This window comes from Monodon monoceros, unplaced genomic scaffold, assembly GCF_005190385.1.
Source record: "Monodon monoceros isolate NGI ecotype Baffin Bay Population unplaced genomic scaffold, NGI_Narwhal_1 Super_Scaffold_11, whole genome shotgun sequence".
NCBI classification, from domain to species: domain Eukaryota; kingdom Metazoa; phylum Chordata; class Mammalia; order Artiodactyla; family Monodontidae; genus Monodon; species Monodon monoceros.
Window position 1 is genome coordinate 86,041,606 of NW_021703767.1, and position 21,777 is coordinate 86,063,382.

General features: G+C 37.6%; 1 long non-coding RNA gene across 1 annotated transcript; it reads right to left on the reverse strand.

Moving 5' to 3' along the window:
- Positions 1-781: 781 nt before the first annotated feature.
- LOC114891109 lies at positions 782-20,072 on the reverse strand. Its single transcript, XR_003792418.1, has 3 exons — positions 19,976-20,072; positions 11,162-11,211; positions 782-959 (listed from the first exon to the last, which is right to left on the reverse strand). It is a non-coding gene; the product is annotated as an uncharacterized LOC114891109 (long non-coding RNA).
- Between the last annotated feature and the right edge of the window lie 1,705 nt (positions 20,073-21,777).

The following is a 21,777-nucleotide window of genomic DNA, read 5'->3' on the forward strand; positions in this document are numbered from 1 at the left end:
GCTGGGCCAGTTGGAGTCCTTCCAAGGTTGAAGGTAGGTAAGGGACACCCTTTCCTTCTGAATCATTACTTTGGAATGACGTTTAGCCCAAAGCTGCCAGTGACCGTGTTCCCTATGACAAGGAGAAAGCTCACATGTAGTAGGAGACAATGAGGCCAACATGCAAAAAGAATCAGATAAGAGAGGTGGGAGACTAAGGGAGTCAAGGTGGTCCAGCCCTTGTTCTAATAGTGGTAAACCATAATCTCCTTTTTCCCCTTAAACCACTTTGAATTGAGTCTCTGTCGCTTGAAAGGAATAGTCTTAAGGTCCACATTAAATATTTCTTCCTCTATGCAGCCTTTCTAGACTGTAACCTTATAGACCTGCTTTATTATACAATTACCATCTGCTTTTTCCAAAGGTATAGTTAAGTATTTACTTATTCCACTAGGTTCAATCATTCAGTAACATTTGCCAAGTGTTACCATGTTTCCCACTGGGCTAGACTGGGAGCATGTCTCATACCCCACTCAGCACAGTGCCTAGTACACAGTAGAATTTTTAAAAATGTTTATTACTTTGAATTGCTAAATGTTGTTCAAAGAAGGGTTTTCTTCCCATTGTGTCTGATGACATGTATTTCTCTCTCCATTCAGGTTCTGCACTGGTAATAGAATCACAAATTATCTACAATATTTCACTGAAAATGTAATTTTTGAAAAATATGTGCACAAGTGGAGAACATAAGCTACATTCGAAGCGGAAAAGGTTAGTTTTCAAATAATGAACTTAAGCCATTTCTGTGTCTTACCTCTAAATAGCAGGTACAAATTGGTTTATTTGCATTTTCTTGGTTAATTACACATTTTGGAATGATCTTTCCATGTGGAAGTCATTGATAACAGGATCTAATGCCGGAGACCAAAGTGCCATTAGCTTCATTGAATTGAAGCATTTTCAGAGGTTGGAGTCAAAGCCTGGGAATTAGAAATTGTGGGTCTTAATTACATCTTGGTCACAGATTGGTTGTTTTCTTAGAAGCATACAACCTCAAAAAATTCAAGTGCCTGTAAAATGAAGATGAGAATCTTTGCCTCCTTCAACATCAGGCTTCTACGTGGTTTAATAAAATATTACCTGTACACGCCTTTGATTTCTGAGGATGGTGTGCCTTACTTTCCTGAGCTCTTAAATAGAGTGGCCATGTAGCATCATGGACGAACAGGTAAATTAAGGCCTCTGGCGTGGTGGAAAGCAAAGTCTTGGTGTTTGTAAGAAAGGCTCAGAAACAGGAGAGGGAAGGGAGCCACCCTGAATTGGTGGCCCCTCTCCACGAACTGCGTGTTAAGCAAGGGTCTTTACTTATCTGTAATCCTTCGAAAATTTTATGAGATAAATAGAGAACACATTTTACCCATAATGAGACCAAACTTCAGATACCTTAAATAATTTTCTTCAGGGTCACACAAACAACAACTGGTTGATGCTCTGTGTGCTGGTCTTTGTAAAATTAATTATGCTGTCGGAAGGCTGTGCTTTTGGCATATTAAGCCATTTACTCATAACAGTTAATAAAAACTAGGTGCCTGTTTTGGACATTTTTCCAAAAGTAGTGCTATACATTTTATTATTGATTACTGTCAGCAATAAGAGGAACTTTGAGCTTCAGCATGTTTTTGCTGTATCAGAATGGCTCATAAATTTAAAAAGTTAGCCCTTGAGTTTGTCTCTAAATGGGACTATAGGAATGCTGTGGGCATTCTTTCTCAAAGTACAGATTAGGCATCAGATTCACTTGTGAAGCTTGCTGAGAAAAACCAACCCTGGAGCCATTTCATGTAGATTCTCACTCTGAAGAATGTGTGTGTGTGTGTGTGTGTGTGTGTGTGTGTTTACACGCTTTTCTCTGAGGTAGGAAGATAGTGATCCAAGGATGACAGGTTTCCCTGGGAGAAGACTAAAGCCAGTCCAGGGGAGGTGCATGAGTGTGGGAAACTCTATGAAATCTAGGTTATCTGTAAGGTATCCTGGAGTCCCTAAACTCTCCCTCCAGTTGTGCTCATTTCTAAATTGGCTTTGGAATTGACCCGTTCTTCATAAAACTTGTGTGGCAGAGACAACACCTGGTCCTGACAGGTTATCATCTCTCATCCGGGAGCATGTTCAAGTCAAAACAGCTAACAGAGGGGAGGAGAGAGCACTCTGGGTGAACATGGGAAGTAGCGAAAGTGAGAATCCTTTGGTAACAAGCCCAAAACCTTACCATTAAGGAGGCTGCACCCCTTTCAACCACCAGATAAGACAGGATAATACCTTCATGTTTCACTTGGTCAGTTTATAATGTGGCACTCAAAGGGAAGCAAGTGTGTCAAGCTGGTGTCTGCATTATCTGATTTCCCCCACACTGCCCCTGCTGTCCCCCATTGTGTCAGAAGTGCATTACTTGTTGGAGCAGTGAGGCTCAGCAAACCTGGAGAGTGGGGCTGGGAGGATTATGGGGAAGAGCAGTGAGGCTCAACTAATGTGGGGAAGTGGAGAGAGGCAGGGACACATATAACAGCACAAGCTCTGCTTTGACTCACATGACCAAATCCAGCTGAAAAGACGGTTCAGACTTTAGTGTAACAACTCTATTGGCAAAAGACAGCAAGGGTTTTCCCCAAGCTGTTTCTTCAGAATTCAGAGGAAACAGTGCTAGAAGGATGTAAATACTACTCTCTTAATTTATTTTATTAAAAAGAAGTTTAGTGTGTGCGTGTGTGTGTGTATACACACGTGTGTGCACTCATTCATTCCTCCCTACACTGGCATGGAAACATGGAAGGAGTCTCTCTTGGAAATGGCCATACAGTGCTATAGGATAAAGCTATTTCATTGATATTTTTCTTGTCCATAACACACAGAATTTAATCTGATGTTCCTTTCCCATGGAAACTGGCAATATTCAAACCATATAGCATGGGTGTCTGATGAGCATTAGGGTGTATGAGGGTCCACAGCTTAATTTGAGACTATATGCAAAATTCTATATGCAAAAACAAACAGTCTGTGGCATAGCCAAAACAAGTATAGATTGACTATGAACTCTGAACAGTTCATACAATCATTATTAATCAATATAGGTATAGTAATCACATTGATTATGAAAACTGATCTTAGGGACTTCCCTGGTGGCACAGTCGTTAAGAATCCGCCTGCCAAAAAAAAAAAAAAAAAAAAAAAAGAATACACCTGCCAGTGCAGGGGACACAGGTTCCATCCCTGGTCCGGGAAGATCCCACATGAGGCGGGGCAACTAAGCCCATGTGCCTGCGTGCCTAGCGCCCGTGCTCTGCAACAAGAGAAGCCACCGCAATGAGAAGCCTGCGCACCACAACGAAGAGTAGCTCCCACTCGCCGCGACCAGAGAAAGCCCGCATGCAGCAACAAAAAGACCCAATGCAGCCAAATAAATAAATAAAATTTTAAAAAAGGAAAACTGATCTTAGAAAACCATAGGGATCATTTAAAATATTGAGGTTTAACAAGTTTAAATAGATCAAATCATAAGCGATGCCCTTTTCCTCATCTCCTTATGAAAGAAAAATTTAAATTCTTCAGGTGAGCATACCTGAAGAAAGTGCACAGTAACTTTTACTAGAGAATTCAACTGTACTTTTAAAATGAACATTAAACAATAATAAACAGTAATAATAAAACAGCTACCCTTTACTGACTAACTACTGTGTACCTGACATAGTGGTGTTTTACATTTATTATCTTAATTAATTCTCTCAAAAGCCATAGGGCTTAATGCTTAATGCTGTTAGTATCCCCGTGAAGCCGAGAGAGTTCAAGTTCACACAGCTAAAATAAGTGGTGGATTTAGGAATGGAACCTATAAAAGCCTGCTCCCTGGAACCTGGCTCTTAAGCATTACTCTATTCTAGAACCACAAACACCTTCAACATAACCCAGAGACATAGCAAGAGGAGTTAAAAGACTTGCCATATTGGGCTTCCCTGGTGGCGCAGTGGTTGAGAGTCTGCCTGCCTATGCAGGGGACACGGGTTCGTGCCCCGGTCCAGGAAGATCCCACATGCCGCAGAGCGGCTGGGCCCATGAGCCATGGCCGCTGAGCCTGCGCTCCGCAACGGGAGAGGCCACAACAGTGAGAGGCTCAAAAAGACTTGTCATATTGATGGATCTAGGATGAGGTTTTCCAAATTCATAAATTGGGGTTGTTCAGTAGATCACATAACTTCATTAAAGTAAATCAAGTAATCCTCCTTGCTTGCTAGGCTGATATTTATAAAGGATGGGCCAGGGAGATAAATTTCCAGTTAAAGTTTGTTCCAAGCATGGCTGTTCCTATAAACTTATATAAGGTAACCACCATCCCACTGTCAAAAAGACCCCAGAGAAACCTTACTACAATCTCTTTAGGTTACTTTTAAATGAAGAATTGCTATTTAGAAAAGAAATATACTTTCACTGTAAAAAAAAAAAGAAAAATACAGATATATTCAAGAAAAAAAATCACCCATCCATAACCCCATCACTGTTTAATTTTGTTGTTCTTATATTCTCCTAGTTTCTGTGTGTTCATACATAAATTTCTATTGTTTTTTGTGATTTACTTAGTTTTTTATTTAGTTTTGGCTGCGTTGGGTCTTCGTTGCTGCACATGGGCTTTCTCTACTTGCGGTGAGCAGGGGTTACTCTTCGTTGCGGTGCACGGGCTTCTCATTGTGGTGGCTTCTTTTGTAGCAGAGCACGGGCTCTAGGCGCACGGGCTTCAGTAGCTGTGGCTCGCGGGTTTAGCTGCTCCGCGGCATGTGGGATCTTCCCGGACCAGGGCTTGAACCCATGTCCCTTGCATTGGCAGGCGGATTCTTAGCCACTGTGCCACCAGGGAAGTCCCATAAATTTCTATTTTTAAATAAAAATTAGATACACCATAATATTATTTCATTTACTGTCTTTTCTGGTCAATATATTAATATATGATTTAGCAGCCACAACTCAGCTTCACATCTTATGAATTGTGAAACTTTAGGAAAATTGTTAATTTCTAAGTGCCTCAATTTTCTTTTTTGTAAAATAGAGATAATATCAATATAATGTTGCCATAAAGGTTTATTTTTAATATTTGAAAAATGCTTAGGGCAGTGCCTGGTACATAATATTATAAAATAAATACCGGAGAAAAGTATGTGCACCTTTTAAAGAATTCTTTCTGGATTCTTTTCTTACCTTCCAGAAAGTCTACCAATTGATATGCTTAGAGCACAGCATGTGAGTGGAGTACCCATTTTCCTGCTCCCGTGGCAGAGTGGTTAAGAGTGTGGGAGGTCAGGCCAAAATCTGGCTCCATTGTCCAGTAGCCATGTTATCCTGGGAAAGTTGCTTGACCATGCTAAGGGTCACTTTCTTTTTCTGTAAAATGGGAATGACAATAAATATCTACTTTTTATTGTTAGGAAGCTGAAATGAGATGTTATAAGTGATTAGCACAGTGCCTCACATAGAGAAAGGGATCAATAAATGCTAACTATTAGTCTATGTTTGCAGTCCCTCCACATTAAAGATAAGGAAAATTAGGACCAGTAAGTATGTCATCCATGGCGGAAGAACTAAAGTAATAAGCCAAAATGATACAGGAAATCCAGTGAGAAGGATATTTCTGGCTCGAGGTGATAAATTGTTTTGTGCCTTGCTGACCAATATGGATATCTTTAAAAAAAAAATATTTCCAGGATGCCTTCCTGTGGTTAGCGCTCAGCATATATTCATTAGTGACATGGACAGTGGCACAGAAAGTATGCTCATTAAACCTGCTAGTGTGAGGGAGCGAGGGCATGAGCTTCACCTTGAAAGAAAGAACCAAGAAAATATGATTCTACCAGGAAATGTGATAGTAGTCTACTTGAAGAGAAAAATCAGTTGCCAAAGTACCACGTGCGAAATGAATGATTATGTTCAAACCAAGAAGAAAAAGCTCTATCAGCCAATCTGTGCAAAACAACTGTATGATGAATGTAATTCTACAGATTAAGTTAACCTGAAAGCCTTGAGCAGAAAGACTGAGAACGAGGTGGTGTCCTGCTCTTTTGGGGCACCACTGATCAGCCTTTCAGATAAGTAACAAGATAGGATTGGGTTCCCTAATGAGGGATGGTCTTGCAGAGTGTAGGACTTCATCAGAGGGGACCTACAATACAAATGGCTAAAAAAAAAAAAAAAAAAAAGACCACATTATTCACTTTGAGGAATTTGTCAGACATTTTTGTTTTTTTTTTAAGCACAGGCAAGACTCTCTTAGGAAGTATACAGTTGTTTATTTCCACTGAGATTAGAACAATAGGAAGTGGATTTCAAACTGCAGCATGGAAGATTTAAGTTAGAATGATTGAAAAAAAACTTATAATTAGTGTGAAATGTAAAACACTGCAAATGATTACCAAGTAAAACTACGTAATCTTTTCAGAATTATTCAGAATAAGACTTTTTTGTATTAGTTTCAAATTATTTTCGTAGGTCTTAACTAAAGGCAGGAGAATAGGCTGGGTAGACTCTCAAGATTCCTTTCTATGATTTGATGATAAAAAAGACTTGATCCTATAAAGATTGCTCTGGCTTCTTTTCTATTGAGGCTACCCAAGGAACAGCTGTTGCCTTGACAACAAGGGACAGTCTTAGGTTCCTCATATGCTAGTAGGAAAATGGCCAATTTTCTTGTTCATAAGAGAAAACTGTTAGTTAATGTGTGCATCTCTTTCTCTCTCTCCCCCACCTGTCTCTCTTTCACTCTCTCTGTCCTACCATTATTAGCCACCCTTACATGAACCTCAGTGAAAGAGTTCAAAGATGAGAAAAAGGTGGCAGAATAGTTTGTATTTTCAGAAATACTCACCGAAACTTAAGAAACTCATTCACAAAAGACTTTGGAGTAAGGTAATGCTATAGGAATACCAGGAGATCAGCCTTCAACGTGTAGAGAAGAAAAACAATGGATGACATAAAATTCTTAGAATGTGGGCAGACACACTGAACAGATTCCAAGAGGAAGGAATCAATACACCTTCACTGATGTCTCAACATGGGGTGAATGACATAACCACCACTTCCAACTATCTAGGTACACGTATATAGACATCACCCACTTTTGACTAAACTGAGTAGATTGTATACAGACCTAGCTTTACATAAGATTTATGTGAATAATACTACAGAACATAGTAGAAGAACAGCAGTTACTTCACATACAATTCACTAAAGTAATAGGCAACAATTAGTTCCCCTAGGGCAAAAACCTTAGGATAATACCTGCTTTCTCCTTTGCTACCTGAAATGTAGCCAAATGCAGGCTAGGAAACAGATTGACAACTGATAAAAAGTGCTTTGAGTAAACTTACCCATATATTTTGTGGGGAGCTATAGCTCGTTGAATTAAAGTAAGCCAGCTCTCTGCAGTGTCTCTTAAAGCCTCAACTATAAAAAAGCCAAGTTTGTTAGCCCAGTGGAGTGGTGCTTTTTCCGTACAGAAGCATGGAAGGTTCAAGCTGCAGCTCTGAACCAGCCTTGTTTTTATACTGCACTCAAATGGATGGTGTGTTACAGTATCATGACAACACACATTTTCTTGTATGTTTACCCTACCTTTTTCTACATAGTGATTATACGGTGGGTGTGTTTTTTGTTTGCTGTTTCACCAACTCCCCACTACCTCCCAAGGATTTTTTTTTTGGGGGGTGGTATTATTGTTGTTAAAAAGTATTTTTCTTCTGGTTATAAAAAAATTCAAGCTTGTTGTAAAGAATATGAAAAAAGTTCACAGAAGAACAAAGAAGGAAATGAAAGAATCTTGGTATTGTTTTGAAGAGCAGTACTGAAAGCAAAGAAAGCCAATACCAATATTTTCTTTACTAAATGCTGGGATAGCATAAGACACAGGATATTACTTCCTGTAATTTGTTTTCTTTGTTTTTCTGTGTCTACCATGGTCCAGGGAGAATAACATTCTAATGATGTGCAAAAACATGCAGGTACCCGTAGGCGATGCTATATATTCTGATGACGTAGAGTGGGATTGTCAAGCACGTGAGAGAATATATAAGGTTGGAAAGGCTAAGCAAAACCACATTTACACTTTGATGAGATAATGTTAAGGATATTTTGAAAACTCTGCTACTTGTGGCACAATATTGCTGGCAGATTTTGGAGCTAGCTTTTCTCATCCCAAGCCCACTGGTCCCCAATATTTCTCACAGAATGAGAAGACCATTCTCTTGGTTGGTCCCACCTTTTTTTTTTTTTTTTTTTTTGCGGTACGCGGGCCTCTCACTGTTGTGGCCTCTCCCGTTGCAGAGCACAGGCTCCGGATGTGTAGACTCAGCGGCCATGGCTCACGGGCCCAGCCGCTCCGCGGCATGTGGGATCTTCCCGGACCGGGGCACGAACCCGTGTCCCCTGCTTCGGCAGGCGGACTCTCAACCACTGCGCCACCAGGGAAGCCCTGGTCCCACTTTTAAACAGTCACAAAGTCTTATCTTCTGCCTTTTTTCTCTTTCCCTATTTCAGACCCTCATTACTGATCCATTTTCCATTCATCTCCCCCATTTAAAATTATTCAGTGTGTCCCTATTGTCTATAAGAAAGTATCTTTGTGTTGTGGTACCTTTCAATTCTCCCTGCCTCATCTCATGTTACTCTCCCAGGCAAATGCTACCCTCAAAAGTCACCCCATTCCCCATTCAGTAGTGTTGAACTACTTGTAATTTCTCACTTCTCTTCACCTCTCAGGCTCAAGATTTTCCATATTATTACCTTTTTATTGTTATTCTCTCTACCTGGAATACACTTTCACCTCAGCTTTTCGCCAGGAACATTTATATCCCCATCTTTGGAGTTTCAGATAAGACCTTATTCTTTTTTTTTTATAGAGTGCATATATTTTATTGTTTTCTCATTGGCTACATTTTTTAAAATTTTAATTTTATATTGGAGTGTAGTTGATTAACAATGATGTGTTAGTTATAGGTGTACAGCAAAGTGATTCAGTTATACCCATACGAGTGTCCATTCTTTTTCAAATTCTTTTCCCATTTCGGTTATTACAGAATATTGAGCCAAGTTCCCTGTGCTATACAGTAGGTCCTTGTTGGTTATCTATTTTAAATATAGTAGTGTATACATGTCAATCTCAAACTGCCAATCTAGCCTTCCCCAAACCCTTTCCCCCTGGTAACCATAAATTTGTTCTCTAAGTCTGTGAGTGTTTCTGTTTTGTAAATAAGTTCATTTGTATCATTTTATTAGATTCTGCATGTAAGCAATATCATATGGTATTTGTCTTTCTGTGTCTAACTTACTTCACTTAGTATGATAATCTCTTGGTCGATCCATGCTGCTGCAAATGGCATTATTTCATTATTTTTAATTTCTGAGTAATAATCCATTGTATATATGTAGCACATCTTTTTTTTTTTTTTTTTTTTTTCGGTATGCGGGCCTCTCACTGTTGCAGCCTCTCCCGTTGCGGAGCACAGGCTCCGGACGCGCAGGCTCAACGGCCATGGCTCACGGGCCCAGCCGCTCCGTGGCATGTGGGATCCTCCCGGACAGGGGCACGAACCCGCGTCCCCTGCATCGGCAGGCGGACTCCCAACCACTGCGCCACCAGCGAAGCCCTAGCACATCTTCTTTATTCATTCATTGATCAATGGACATTAGGTTGCTTCCATGTCTTGACTATTGTAAACAGTGCTGCAATGAACAATGGGGTGCATGTATCCTTTCAAGCCATTGTTTTTTCTGGATATACACCCAGGAGTGGGATTGCTAGATCATATGGTAGCTCTATTCTTAGTTTTTGAAGGAACCTCAATATTGTTCTCCAGTGTGGTTGTATCAATTTATATTCCCACCAACAGTGTAGGAGGGTTCCCTTTTCTCCACACCCTCTCCAGCATTTATTGTTTTATAGACTTTTTGATGATGGCCATTTTGACTGTGTGAAGTGATACCTCATTTGCATTTCTCTAATAATTGGCAATGTGGAGCATCTTTTCATGTGTTTGTTGGCCATTTATCTGTACATCTTCTTTGGAGAAGTGTCTATTTAGGTTTCCTGCCCATTTTTTGATTGAGTTGTTTGTTTCTTTCACATGAGCTGCATGAGCTGTTTGTAAATTTTGGAGATCAATTCCTTGTCAGTCGCATTGTTTGCAAATATTTTCTCCTATTCTGTAGGTTGTTTTTTCGTTTTGTTTATGGTTTTCTTTGCTGTACAAACGCTTTTGAGTTTAATTAGGTCCCATTTGTTTTTTTTAAATTTTTTTTATTTTCACTACTCTAGGAGGTGGATCAAAAAAGATCTTGCTATGATTTATGTCAGAGAGTGTTCTGCTTATGTTTTCCTCTAAGAGTTTTATAGTATCTGGTCTTACATTTAGGAGGTAAGTCCTTATTCTAATGGTGTGACTGCTCTGCCCTTGATCCCCTTCCACCTGGAGACAGACATGCTTCCCTGATGAGTCTTGATAGCTTTGCCATACTGTGTGCACTTGGTATGCTTTAGCTCATTTAACAAAAGTTCTGGAGGGCAGCATCCTACTAGTTTTTCTCACTGATACATATCACTATCACTTACTACAGAGAGCATGTCACACATTAGGTGCTCAATGACTATACAATGAGAATGAGTGAATAAAGGAATGATGAATGTCTACTGTGTGCCTAGTGCTGGGGAGCCAGTGTTAAATCAGCTAGACCTCTCTGACCTATGTTGCTTACAATGTAACGGGGGACTCAGGGAAGTAAACAGAGGAAATGTCATGATAGCCGAAATATGATGCCAGGGGAAATGTATATAGGTCAGGGAAGGTAGACATTAGCTGGGAAAATATGGGAAGAGTGCCCAGGCAGCAGGAACAGATGTGCTAAGGCTTAAAGTGAGAGAGAACTTGAAGAAAAGGAAACAAATTCACTCGGGCTAGAATTCCCAGTGTGAGATGAAGAAGAGTGAGAGACGAGAAGGGGGAGGGAGAAGGCCCAGTTCATGAGGGCCTCAGAATCCATGTTAGGGAGGCCTTGGAGAGCTGGGGAGGGATGACGTGCTAAGATTTGTGGGTTAAAAAACTCATTTTGGCTGAGGCGTGGAGATGGTATTAGAGAGATCGATTACGGAGGCAGTTACCTGTTAGGAGACGGCTTTTGTCGGCGGCTTCTCCACTTGATGGTAAACACCTTGAGGGGAAGGATAATCACTTTTTCAATTTTGTAAATTAAGGGCTTAGGTCAATGTTTCTTTAATGAATGACAAACTCTACATATGTCAATTATCATACCTCAGAAAAACAAAAATAAAAAAGCCCCTTCTTTTAAGAAGTTGCATCCCCTTTGGCTCATCTAGTCATTGGGTCAATATAACTACCTCCAGGTAAGCTAGTTACACAAAGGAGATTTAGTGGCACCTCCACCCTGACCTTGCTCGTGATAGATACATAAGTTGATTTATATTACCTTACCTTGCCTATATTATAACTGACCATTTAAATTGCATTTTTTTGGCTTTTTCATGAAGATGTCATTCCTGGATTAAGATCATGGCTTTTCCATGTTGCATAACCTACCTAAGAATAATCCATGCAACTCTGCCTCTTTGTGTTTATTCAAAGACTGGTGAAAGAGTTAATGAAGATATGAATTAAGGAAAGCATAAATGATAAAATAGTCATCTGAAAGGTTACTTCTGACGTCCCTGTATTTGTATTAGAATCTAGTCATTAAAGTGATATAATTCACTGAATAAAATCATTTTATTAAGCCTTTGGTCAGCAGATTATTAATACCTATATTATATATAGAACTCATCTAAAATTAGTAATTATAGCTCTCATTTTTCTTTTGATACAATGAAAAGAGTAAAAGAATTTTCAAAGTATGTGAGAGGACTTTGTGAAATAACATCACAGTTAATCAAAATTTAATACAATAAACTAATAAAATAGTAAAAATGTTCTAATTTAATATTAGTAGTAGATGTCTTCTTCTTATCCTTATTTTATATACAATGACACTTTCAAAGCATTATAAATTTGTGAGCTAATAACATATCACAAATCTACAAAAATATGAAAAGCCAAAAAAATTGATAACTTCTGATTCAGATTATATGTCAATTTTCATTATTGTGTTTCTAGTAAATAAGTAACATAAATGAACTATTTGTAGGGTGGTGGGTGATATGGATTATTTTTCCTGATACCTAATTAGAGTCCCTACTTTTCTAAAACTTTCAGTCTTTCACGATTCACAATGAAACATTAATTTGTATGGTTCACTTAATCAGATTCAACAAACTTTGTTTATAAAATTTCATATACCTAAGTTTTTTAGCATATGTTATCTTCTAAATGGTTAATTTACATGTTGATCTATCCAAGACAATCTTACATTTAAACTTTCATTGTTAATTATTATCATTGTTATGGTTGCTTCACATTAATAGCAACTAACAGTGTTTAGAAGAATAAAAGGGACTCTGATTTTGCATCTGGATGTTTTTTAATGGAATGACACAGAGTTCTGTGTCACACCAAAGATTTTGTCATTTTACAGTGAGAATGAGCTGGGGGAAAATAGTTGTTAATAGATTGTTAGGTTGGTATTTGGGCCACAATTATTTCTGGGGGGTTTTCTCCTCAAGAACATCTTTAATACTGCACCCAGAGATTTGACTCAGATGTCAGGAATAATGAGCTTCATTATAAAGTAGACCTTGATGATAGTTCTGGCTAAAAAAGAAAGAAAAGATTGAAAAAAAGAGGTATTTGTGGTACTTTACATAGATAGACATGTAGCACCATCTACTGGATTAGAATAAATGAATAAAATCTGTATTTCCACTAGCAAAAGTATGAAACTATGAATATCAAAGCTTCCTATAGCTTGATAGGAATTGGTTTAGCCAATTCTTTTGATTCTGATGATTGTTTTACTAGTAGATGAGAGTACTTTGCTATACAGGGCCTTCTTTTCCCCTCTGTCTTTGCATCTAGGAAATTTTTTTTTTTTGCATCACGTGTACACACACACACACACACACACACACACACGCATATCCCATTGCACCCAACTAAATCATGTAATTTTTTTTACAAGGCAGTGGTTGCCATTGGCAAAAGAAATTTTGTGAATGTAGTTTCCCCGAAAAGGATATTAGAAAGTCTGTAATTAAGGAGGTCTTTCCTTTACTGTTTCTCTGCAGTAGAAAATGTTTTCTTTAAATATAGTTGTGGCCTCCTGTTATCAGAAGAAATAAATCCTTAAAAATAATCCATTCAATAATTCATTAATTCAACAAGTATTAATCAAGGGATTACTATGTTTCAGCAACAATGATAAGAACATTGAAAAAACAGAACAGTGATTTCAGAAACATTGCATAATATTTGGCTGTGAGGTAAGTGTTCCTTTGTAAAGACTTACATCCATCTCTTTCATTAACTGAGCAGCCAATTATCCGATATAGCTTTGTAAAATGTACAAGTTTGCAAAATATTATAGATACTGGTCAAAATACTCAGCACTAAAAACATGTTTTGTATAGGGAGGGAAACTGTGGAACAGAACAATTATAAGACCCTTCTGACCTTTCAATGAGACTGTTATCTCATTATCCAAGTCATTAACTATTTCATAATAAAATGAATTTCCTCAGGAGGGAGTGAGTACCTCAGCAATACAATAGCAGTGTAAAAGCATTGCATGTTGCTGAGGTGCATGTTGTAGCCAGGGGCTATCTTGGAAGTTTCTTCTAATTCTGAGGTTATATAAATGCTCTGACTCTAGTCATACGGAACAATATTAAGAATGAATTACATAAAAGAAAATCTGAGAAAATGGAGACATTTACCATATTTCTGGGTAGGAAGACAATACAATAAAAGTTTAATTTCTTCTTAAATTATTATGTATATTCAAGGAAATTTCAATGAAAAATCCTAGGGTTCTTTGACCTGTTTTGAACTTCACAACTTGATTGCAAGGAAGTGTTTGAAAATAAATAAGAGTAGTTGTGATGGTGGTGATAGATGGTGTGCTTGGCTCTACCATAGTTAGAAGCTATGCTACTCAAAACAGTGTGGTTCTTTTGTAGAGACAGATAAATAAATCAATGAAATACCAGACATCTAGAAACATATCATTATATATATGAGAATTTAGTATACAAAAGGACACATTTCAAACCACAGGAGTGAGACAGACTATTTAACAAATGGTGTTGAGAAAATTCCTATTTGTTTTGGAAAAGAACTATGAATCTATGTCCTGTCATACACAAACATAAATTTTATGTGCATTAGAATTTTAATGTAGAATATATAATTATAAAAGTAATTATATAATTATAAAAGTACTTGGGAATTTGGGGTTACCAGATGCAAATTGTTATATACAGAATGGATAAACCAGGTCCTACTGTATAGCACATGGAACTATATTCAATAGTCTATGATAAACTATAATGGAAAAGAATCTATATAAAAAAAGAATGTATATATAGGTATAATTGAATCACTTTGCTGTACAGCAGAAATTAAGACAACATTGCAAATCAACTATATTTCAATTAAAAACATAAAGTTCTAGGGCTTCCCTGGTGGCGCAGTGGTTGAGAGTCCGCCTGCCGATGCAGGGGACACGGGTTCGTGCCCTGGTCCTGGAAGATCCCATATGCTGCGGAGCGGCTAGGCCCGTGAGCCATGGCCACTGAGCCTGCGCGTCCGGAGCCTGTGCTCCGCAACGGGAGAGGCCACAACAGTGAAAGGCCCGCGTATCACAAAAATAAATAAATAAATAAATAAATAAAGTTTTTGGGAAGCTGAAAAAAAGTACTAGAAAAATATATAAATAACTTATATATAAATATTTAAATGAATAAACAACAATAAATTTTAATGAATAAATACTAAATCTTAATATTAATATAAACTTTAATATTAAATATATTAAACTTTTAATGAGAGTAAAATTTAAATAAATAAAATTATATGTTGTATATAATACTTATATATAAATGAATAATATATAAAATAGTTTATTTTTATAGTCTTCCGGGCAAGGCTTTCCTTAGTGAGATGCAAAACAAAAGTTATCAAGGAAAAGACTGACAGATTTAACCATTTAAAAATTTAAAACTCCTCTTTTCATTTATATATTTATTCTCTCGGCAGATTTTTATTGAGCATTACCATGTGCAGGTATTGTTCTAGTTTCTGAATATAGTGTGAACAAAATGCATATGGTTCCTACTGTCATGCATATTATAGTCTAGTGGCAAATATAGAAAATAAGTAAACAAAATAAAAATATAAGTACTAATTATGGTGAATTAGTCTCAATGTAATTACTAAATGTGAAAATTTTGCTATAAGACAGAGTAACAAGTAAAAGCTATATTTGATTGAATGGGCAAGGAAGGCCTCTCTAAGGAGGTTATATATAAACTGAAGAATATAGAGCCCTGCAGAATACTCTAGAACTAGACATTATGGAAGAAAATATTCCAGGCAGAGGGATCAGTATATATGAAGGCTGGGAGACTCCTTGGGTTTTTGAAGCTCTAAGGAAATAATTTAAAAAATTCAAGGTGGCTGAAACATAGTGAATAAGGGGAAAGATGGCAAGAGATGAGCTTGGAAAAAATTTGTCAGGGATAAGATCACATAGGATTTTGTAGACCAGATTAAGGATTTTGGATTTAATTCCAACTAAACCAGGAATCCACTGAAGAGTTTTAACTTAGAAGAAATCTGATTTAAGTTTAAAAAAGCCCTTAAAATGGTACAACAACTTTGGAAAAGGTCTGGAATGTTTTATAAACATGCCCTGCTGTCAGCAATTGTACTCCTTGGTATTTATCCAAGAGAAATAAAAACATATGTCCTTGAAAAGGCTTGTACTGAGAGTACACATTAATAATTCTGAAACACATTTAAATGTACTTTGGGGTTGCAAAAATAAGTAAATGGCTGATGGATAGTGGGAGCAAGGTTTCTCACTGTCAGGAGGGAAGTTTCAAATAAATAAGAAGGGAAGGCTAGAATAAACTCTGTGGTACTAGATTGGAGTCAGAGACATCAGTATGTACTAATGTTTAGCTTATACAGATAGACACAAAGATGATTATAGATTTGTATGAATTCTTAGGTTAGTATACATCATATATTATCTAGTTTTGTCTGCTGAGAGGGTCCAGAAGCACTGACAACCCATTAACAGCAAACATGCCCAGAGCCCAGATCTTGATTTCTAAATGCCATTCTCCAATAAAAGGAATCAGAGCTCCTTGGAGAAATGGCTAATTCTCAGGCTGTGTAAGGTAAAATACAAGATGGCCTGGAGCACTTTGTAGGCCAGAAAGTAGGGAGGTGCTCAAAAAACAAAAAGATGAAGGCATGTCAAAGATACAGGGGCCAATGGCCAGAGCTGGAACAAATTGGGTAACAAAATAGCATAGTTTGGATTATAATCCAAAGTATAAAATATATATGAGTCCACAGTAATATAAATAAATAATTGAATAAATAAATAAATAAATGGAGAGGACAGACTCCTACTTACAGAAGAATCTCAAATAATACATGTAGATACTCTCTTTTTGGGAGGTAGAGTGTAATCTCTCTCCTCGAAGGCAGACCGAACTCAGTGAATCATTTAGGGTATGGAAGGGGAAATAGTAGCTTTACAATGGAGAAACCTGGCAAATGCTATCTTAACAAAATGATCACAGGTAAAATCACCAGTAATGCCATGATGACATCACGAGCCCTCTGATAAGATGTGATGAGAAGTGTATTTCACCTCTGTGGTTTTCTTCCCCCAAACCCTAACTCCGGACTAATTATGAGAAAACCATCAGATAAAACATTAAGAGACATTTAGAGAACTTCTATATGAAATAACTGACCAGTACTTCTCAATACTGTTCAGGTTACAAAAAAACAAGAAAAAACTGAGAACTTGTTACAGACCAAGGAAGACTAAGGAGACATGATTAACAAAATGCAATGTGGTATGCTAGATTATATCCTGAAACAGAAAAAACATGGATGGAAAGACTGGAAATCTGGAGTTTAGTTTATAGTAATGGGTCAATGTTGGCTTCTTTCTTTTGTCAAATGTACCATGGTAATGTGTGATGATAATATTAGAGGAAACTGAAACTACATGAGGGATATATGGGATATTATCTTTGCAAGTTTTCTGTAAATCAAACATTCTAAAATAAAAAGTGTATTAAATCTTGTACAGGAGGGGCTTCCCTGGTGGTGCAGTGGTTGAGAGTCCACCTGCCGATGCAGGGGACGCGGGTTCGTGCCCCGGTCCGGGAAGATCCCACATGCTGCGGAGCGGCTGGGCCCGTGAGCCATGGCCGCTGAGCCTGCGTGTCCGGAGCCTGTGCTCCGCAACAGGAGAGGTCACAGCAGTGAGAGGCCTGCGTACCGCAAAAAAAAAAAAAAAAAAAAAAAAAATCTTGTACAGGAATGTTTATAATAGCTCTATTCATAGTTTCCCCAAACTGAATACAGTCCAGGTGTTCATCATTAGGAGAAGAGGTAAACAGTGTGTTATATTTACATAAGGGAATACTATTCAGCAATAAAAAGAAATGAACCATTGATACTGCACTATGGATGAACATCAAAAACGTGAAGCTGAGTGAAAAAAATCCTAACATCAAAAAGTACATATTTTTATCAGTCTGGGTGCAATCAGGAGAGAGCAACCACACAGCAATTTAATAGGGAAGGCTCAATATAAAGAATTGTTAACTGTAACAGAGGATGGAGTAACAAGCAGCTGGCCGTTAAGAAGTAAAGAAAACTCTAAAGAATGGAGATATAGCAGAAATAAGGAGCAGTTACTATCCTTAAAGCTGAGACAGTGTGCCCAGGGAAGAGCCTCCCCACCCTGTCCCCCAGCTAAATGAATGGCAGAGAAATCATTGTGCTGGTCGAACTTGCTGGAAATGTGTTCTCTGTGGTGCCAGGGAAATCTATTAAGGGGGTGATGTCTCACTGGGGGCACTCTGTTGCCAAACTACCCAAGTTGGGGTGGGGGTGAGTGCTAAGGGAAGCTGCTGCACACAGCAGGAGCTGGGCATGGAGAAGCCACAAGCGCTGCAGGAGCCTGATGCTGGAAGAACTTCCTGAGATGCAGGAACTGGATGCTGAAGAAGCTGTGCGTGCTGCCAGGTGAGCACACTGGAACCAGGGAGAAAAAAAGGCTTTTCTCCTCCTGCAATGTCTCTCCTGTGCCCTGATTGATAAAGCTTGATGTTGTGCCAGCTGTTGAAAGAGAAATATTTAAAAGGCCCATATCTGTTTTCACAGAGCAGGCAAAATGGGTGAATTTGGAGCTGAGAGGCAATAAATGGTAAATTTAGGAAATATAGCACAATACAGTACCTTTTCACTGATTTGAAGTTTTAAAAGAGAGGAAACTAATGTATGATAGAGAAAATATCAGAACAGGAAGTTGCCTCTGGGGGGTTAGGGGATGTGAGAGCAGGGATTGACTGCAAAGAAGCAGGCAGAAACTTTTTGGGGAAGTGGTGATGTTCCACCTCTTGAGCATAGTTTAGGTTAACCTGGTGTATGCATTTGTCCAAACTCAAGATTTGTGTATTTGTTTGTATATAAATTTTACCTATAGAGGGAAGAATGTAAACAAAAGTAAACATATGCATAGTGAAGTCTTTAGGGGGGAAGTGTACTGATTACTGCAATTTACTTTGAAATGCATCAATAAATAACATGAATTGATGAGTGGATGGATAGATGGGTATGTAACAGCAAGAATAGTCAAACATTCATGGTAGGACCTAGGAAACATCTAGATCAGGGGAATAATGGTGCTCACGGTAAAATTATTTCAGCTTTTCTATATGTGGGAAATATTTCAAAATTAGATGTTGGAAGTAAAAGATTACCTTAACTGTTGAGGGAGAATGGATTTTGGGGGAACAAGAGTAGAAGCAGATTGTTGAGGATGCCATTGCAGTAGTGCAGTGAGAGATGATGATTGTTTGGAGTGGTGGCAGTGGACTTGGAAGGTAGTCATAAAAGCCAAGAGAAGAAAATGTTTTAATAGGGAAGGAATAGTTGAGCTGAATGTAGCCCGTAGATCAGGTAAGTTGATGATGAACGTATACACTGGAATATGAAGCATACTGATGGCAATGAGAGCAGTTTCCGAGGTGTTGTATAGCAAAATACACTAAAAAAAGTTTTAAAAAAAAACCCCCAAATTAGGAGAAAAATGCTCATACACACACACAAACATGCACAAAGAAACTATAACATAAAAAACACTGCCATAATTCAATAAGAAGAGACAACCTAATGGGAAAAAATGGACAAAGGATATGATAAAGAAATTATTAGCAGAAGGAATGTGATGTTCAGTCTCACTCATAATTATATAATTGTCAATAAACAATGAAAAACCATATTTTACTCTTTAGGTTGTAAAACATTTGATACTTCATAAGAATACTGTCATATTTTGTAGGTATGCAAAGACATTTTGAAAGATAATTTAGTGGTATCTATCAAAATAAAATTGCTTATACCTGTTTTCCATTAATTTTACTTCTAAGAAAATGTCATGCAGAAAAGCTTACATAGGTGTTCAAGATTATATTTTATTCACCAAATATAACACTAACTGAAAGATGCATTCCAATTTTGGAGATATTAAAATGTGAAAATAAGCATAGTCTAGAATTGATGAAATACAGTATTAGAAAGGTGTTCGTTATAGCATTGTTTATAAAGTTAAAATTGATTGATGATACTGAATTTTAAGCTGACATTAAAAGACCAAAGATCTAATATACTGACATGGAAACATAGCCACTATTGTTAAGTGAAAAAATGAAGTTGCAAAATATTTAGGGCTTTATTTCTATAGGAAAAAATTAATATATATATATACTTACAGCTTCATTTAAAAAAATGCTGGTAGGGGCTTCCCTGGTGGCACAGTGGTTGAGAGTCTGCCTGCCGATGCAGGGGACACGGGTTCGTGCCCTGGTCCGGGAAGATCCCACATGCCGCGGAGCGGCTGGGCCCATGAGCCATGGCCGCTGAGCCTGCATGTCCGGAGCCTGTGCTCTGCAATGGGAGAGGCCACAACAGTGAGAGGCCTGCGTACCACCAAAAAAAAAAAAAAAAATGCCAGTAGGATAAACACCAAAATGGGGCAACTTTTGAGAATGAGATTGGCATGGAGCTGAGGATATCTTTTCCTTTTACTTCATACATATATGTATTTTTCTTTCTTATAAAACAAAGATCACGTTATTTTTGCAAAACCCAAAATCTCTTCATATTTTAGCCTTAACAACCTGATCTGGATGAAGTTATCTATTTGGGAATGAGATAGTAAAAGGGTAACATCTACCTTAGCATTTGGGGATTAAATTGATTATTTCATGGTTAGTGACAAGGCTTGTAAAACTTTGGGCTTTATTTCTAAATCTGAATGAATAATGATAGGGTTAGAATCTGGAAGCTGTAGAATTATAAAAGTGGGAAATGGATGATAGGAATACTGTGGTGATGAGGGGGAGAAGCAGGGATATTGTTTAAAGGCAGAAAGGTAGAATTTAGAGGATGCATGGACATTTTGTCCAAAATTCAACATTGTATAATCATTATCCTGAAATTCAGGAAATAGAAGCCTTGAGATATGGGAAATGGGATTCTTTGCAGGGATTTGGCTGCCAAAGTTCTTATGTCCTTGGGGCCTAGAGAAGTACCCAGCAAAGACAGCTGCAGTCATACATTTGGCAGCTACAGCTGACACTGAGAGGGGTGGATCAACAGATTGGCACAGGCGAAGGCAGCTGCCTCAGTATTCACATTTTAAAATAATCATTAAACAAGGGACATTGCCATAACAATTTTTAAATATAAATAACAATATGTCATCTTAATATATGCTGGATATTAACATTTTCATTAGTAGTGTTGACTAAACTATTATAAAATAAAATATGATCTCTATTAAGGTTATTTAAGCTGTAAAAGTCCATTATTCCATATAGGTCAACATTTCCTCTACAAGTTGTCTTTCTCTTAACCACCTTGGAAATTTAGGCATTGTAGAACTGGAAAATAAAATGCCTTGCTAACTCTAGACTTTGAAGACACTATTTCTAAGTCCATAATGCTAAATATATGGAAAACCATGTAAGCACAAAGAGACAAAGCTACAAAAGATTTCAAAAGTATAGCGACAAACCAAGGGTACAAAAAGACATTTTCAAGACATTGGAGTAAATGTGAACATGAAAAGATACTGATCATGAAGAGTTATTTTGATACTGTTAATTTTGTCAGATGTGGTAATGATATTGTGTTTGTTATAAAACATTAAACATAAAACATTAGTGATGCATGCTCCAGTAGTTATGGGTGACATGTTATGTTTGTGATTTACTTTAAAATGCTTCAGCAAAAGATCCAGATGAAACTAATATGGCAAAAAAAAAAAAAAAAAGAAAGAATGTTAAGTCAAGGTGATGAGTATATAGGGGTTCATTATACCCTGCTCTCTATTCTTACATATATTTAAACTTTTTATAATAAAAAAGGTTAACAATGAACAGGTAAAATAAAATTCAAAAGGGCAAAAAAAGCTACATATATTTGACTATTGGATAAGCAAAATTAATTGGTCCTCACAATGAAGTGGTAGAGTATTCCAGCCAACAACACCCCTCATTGCAGAGAGCAT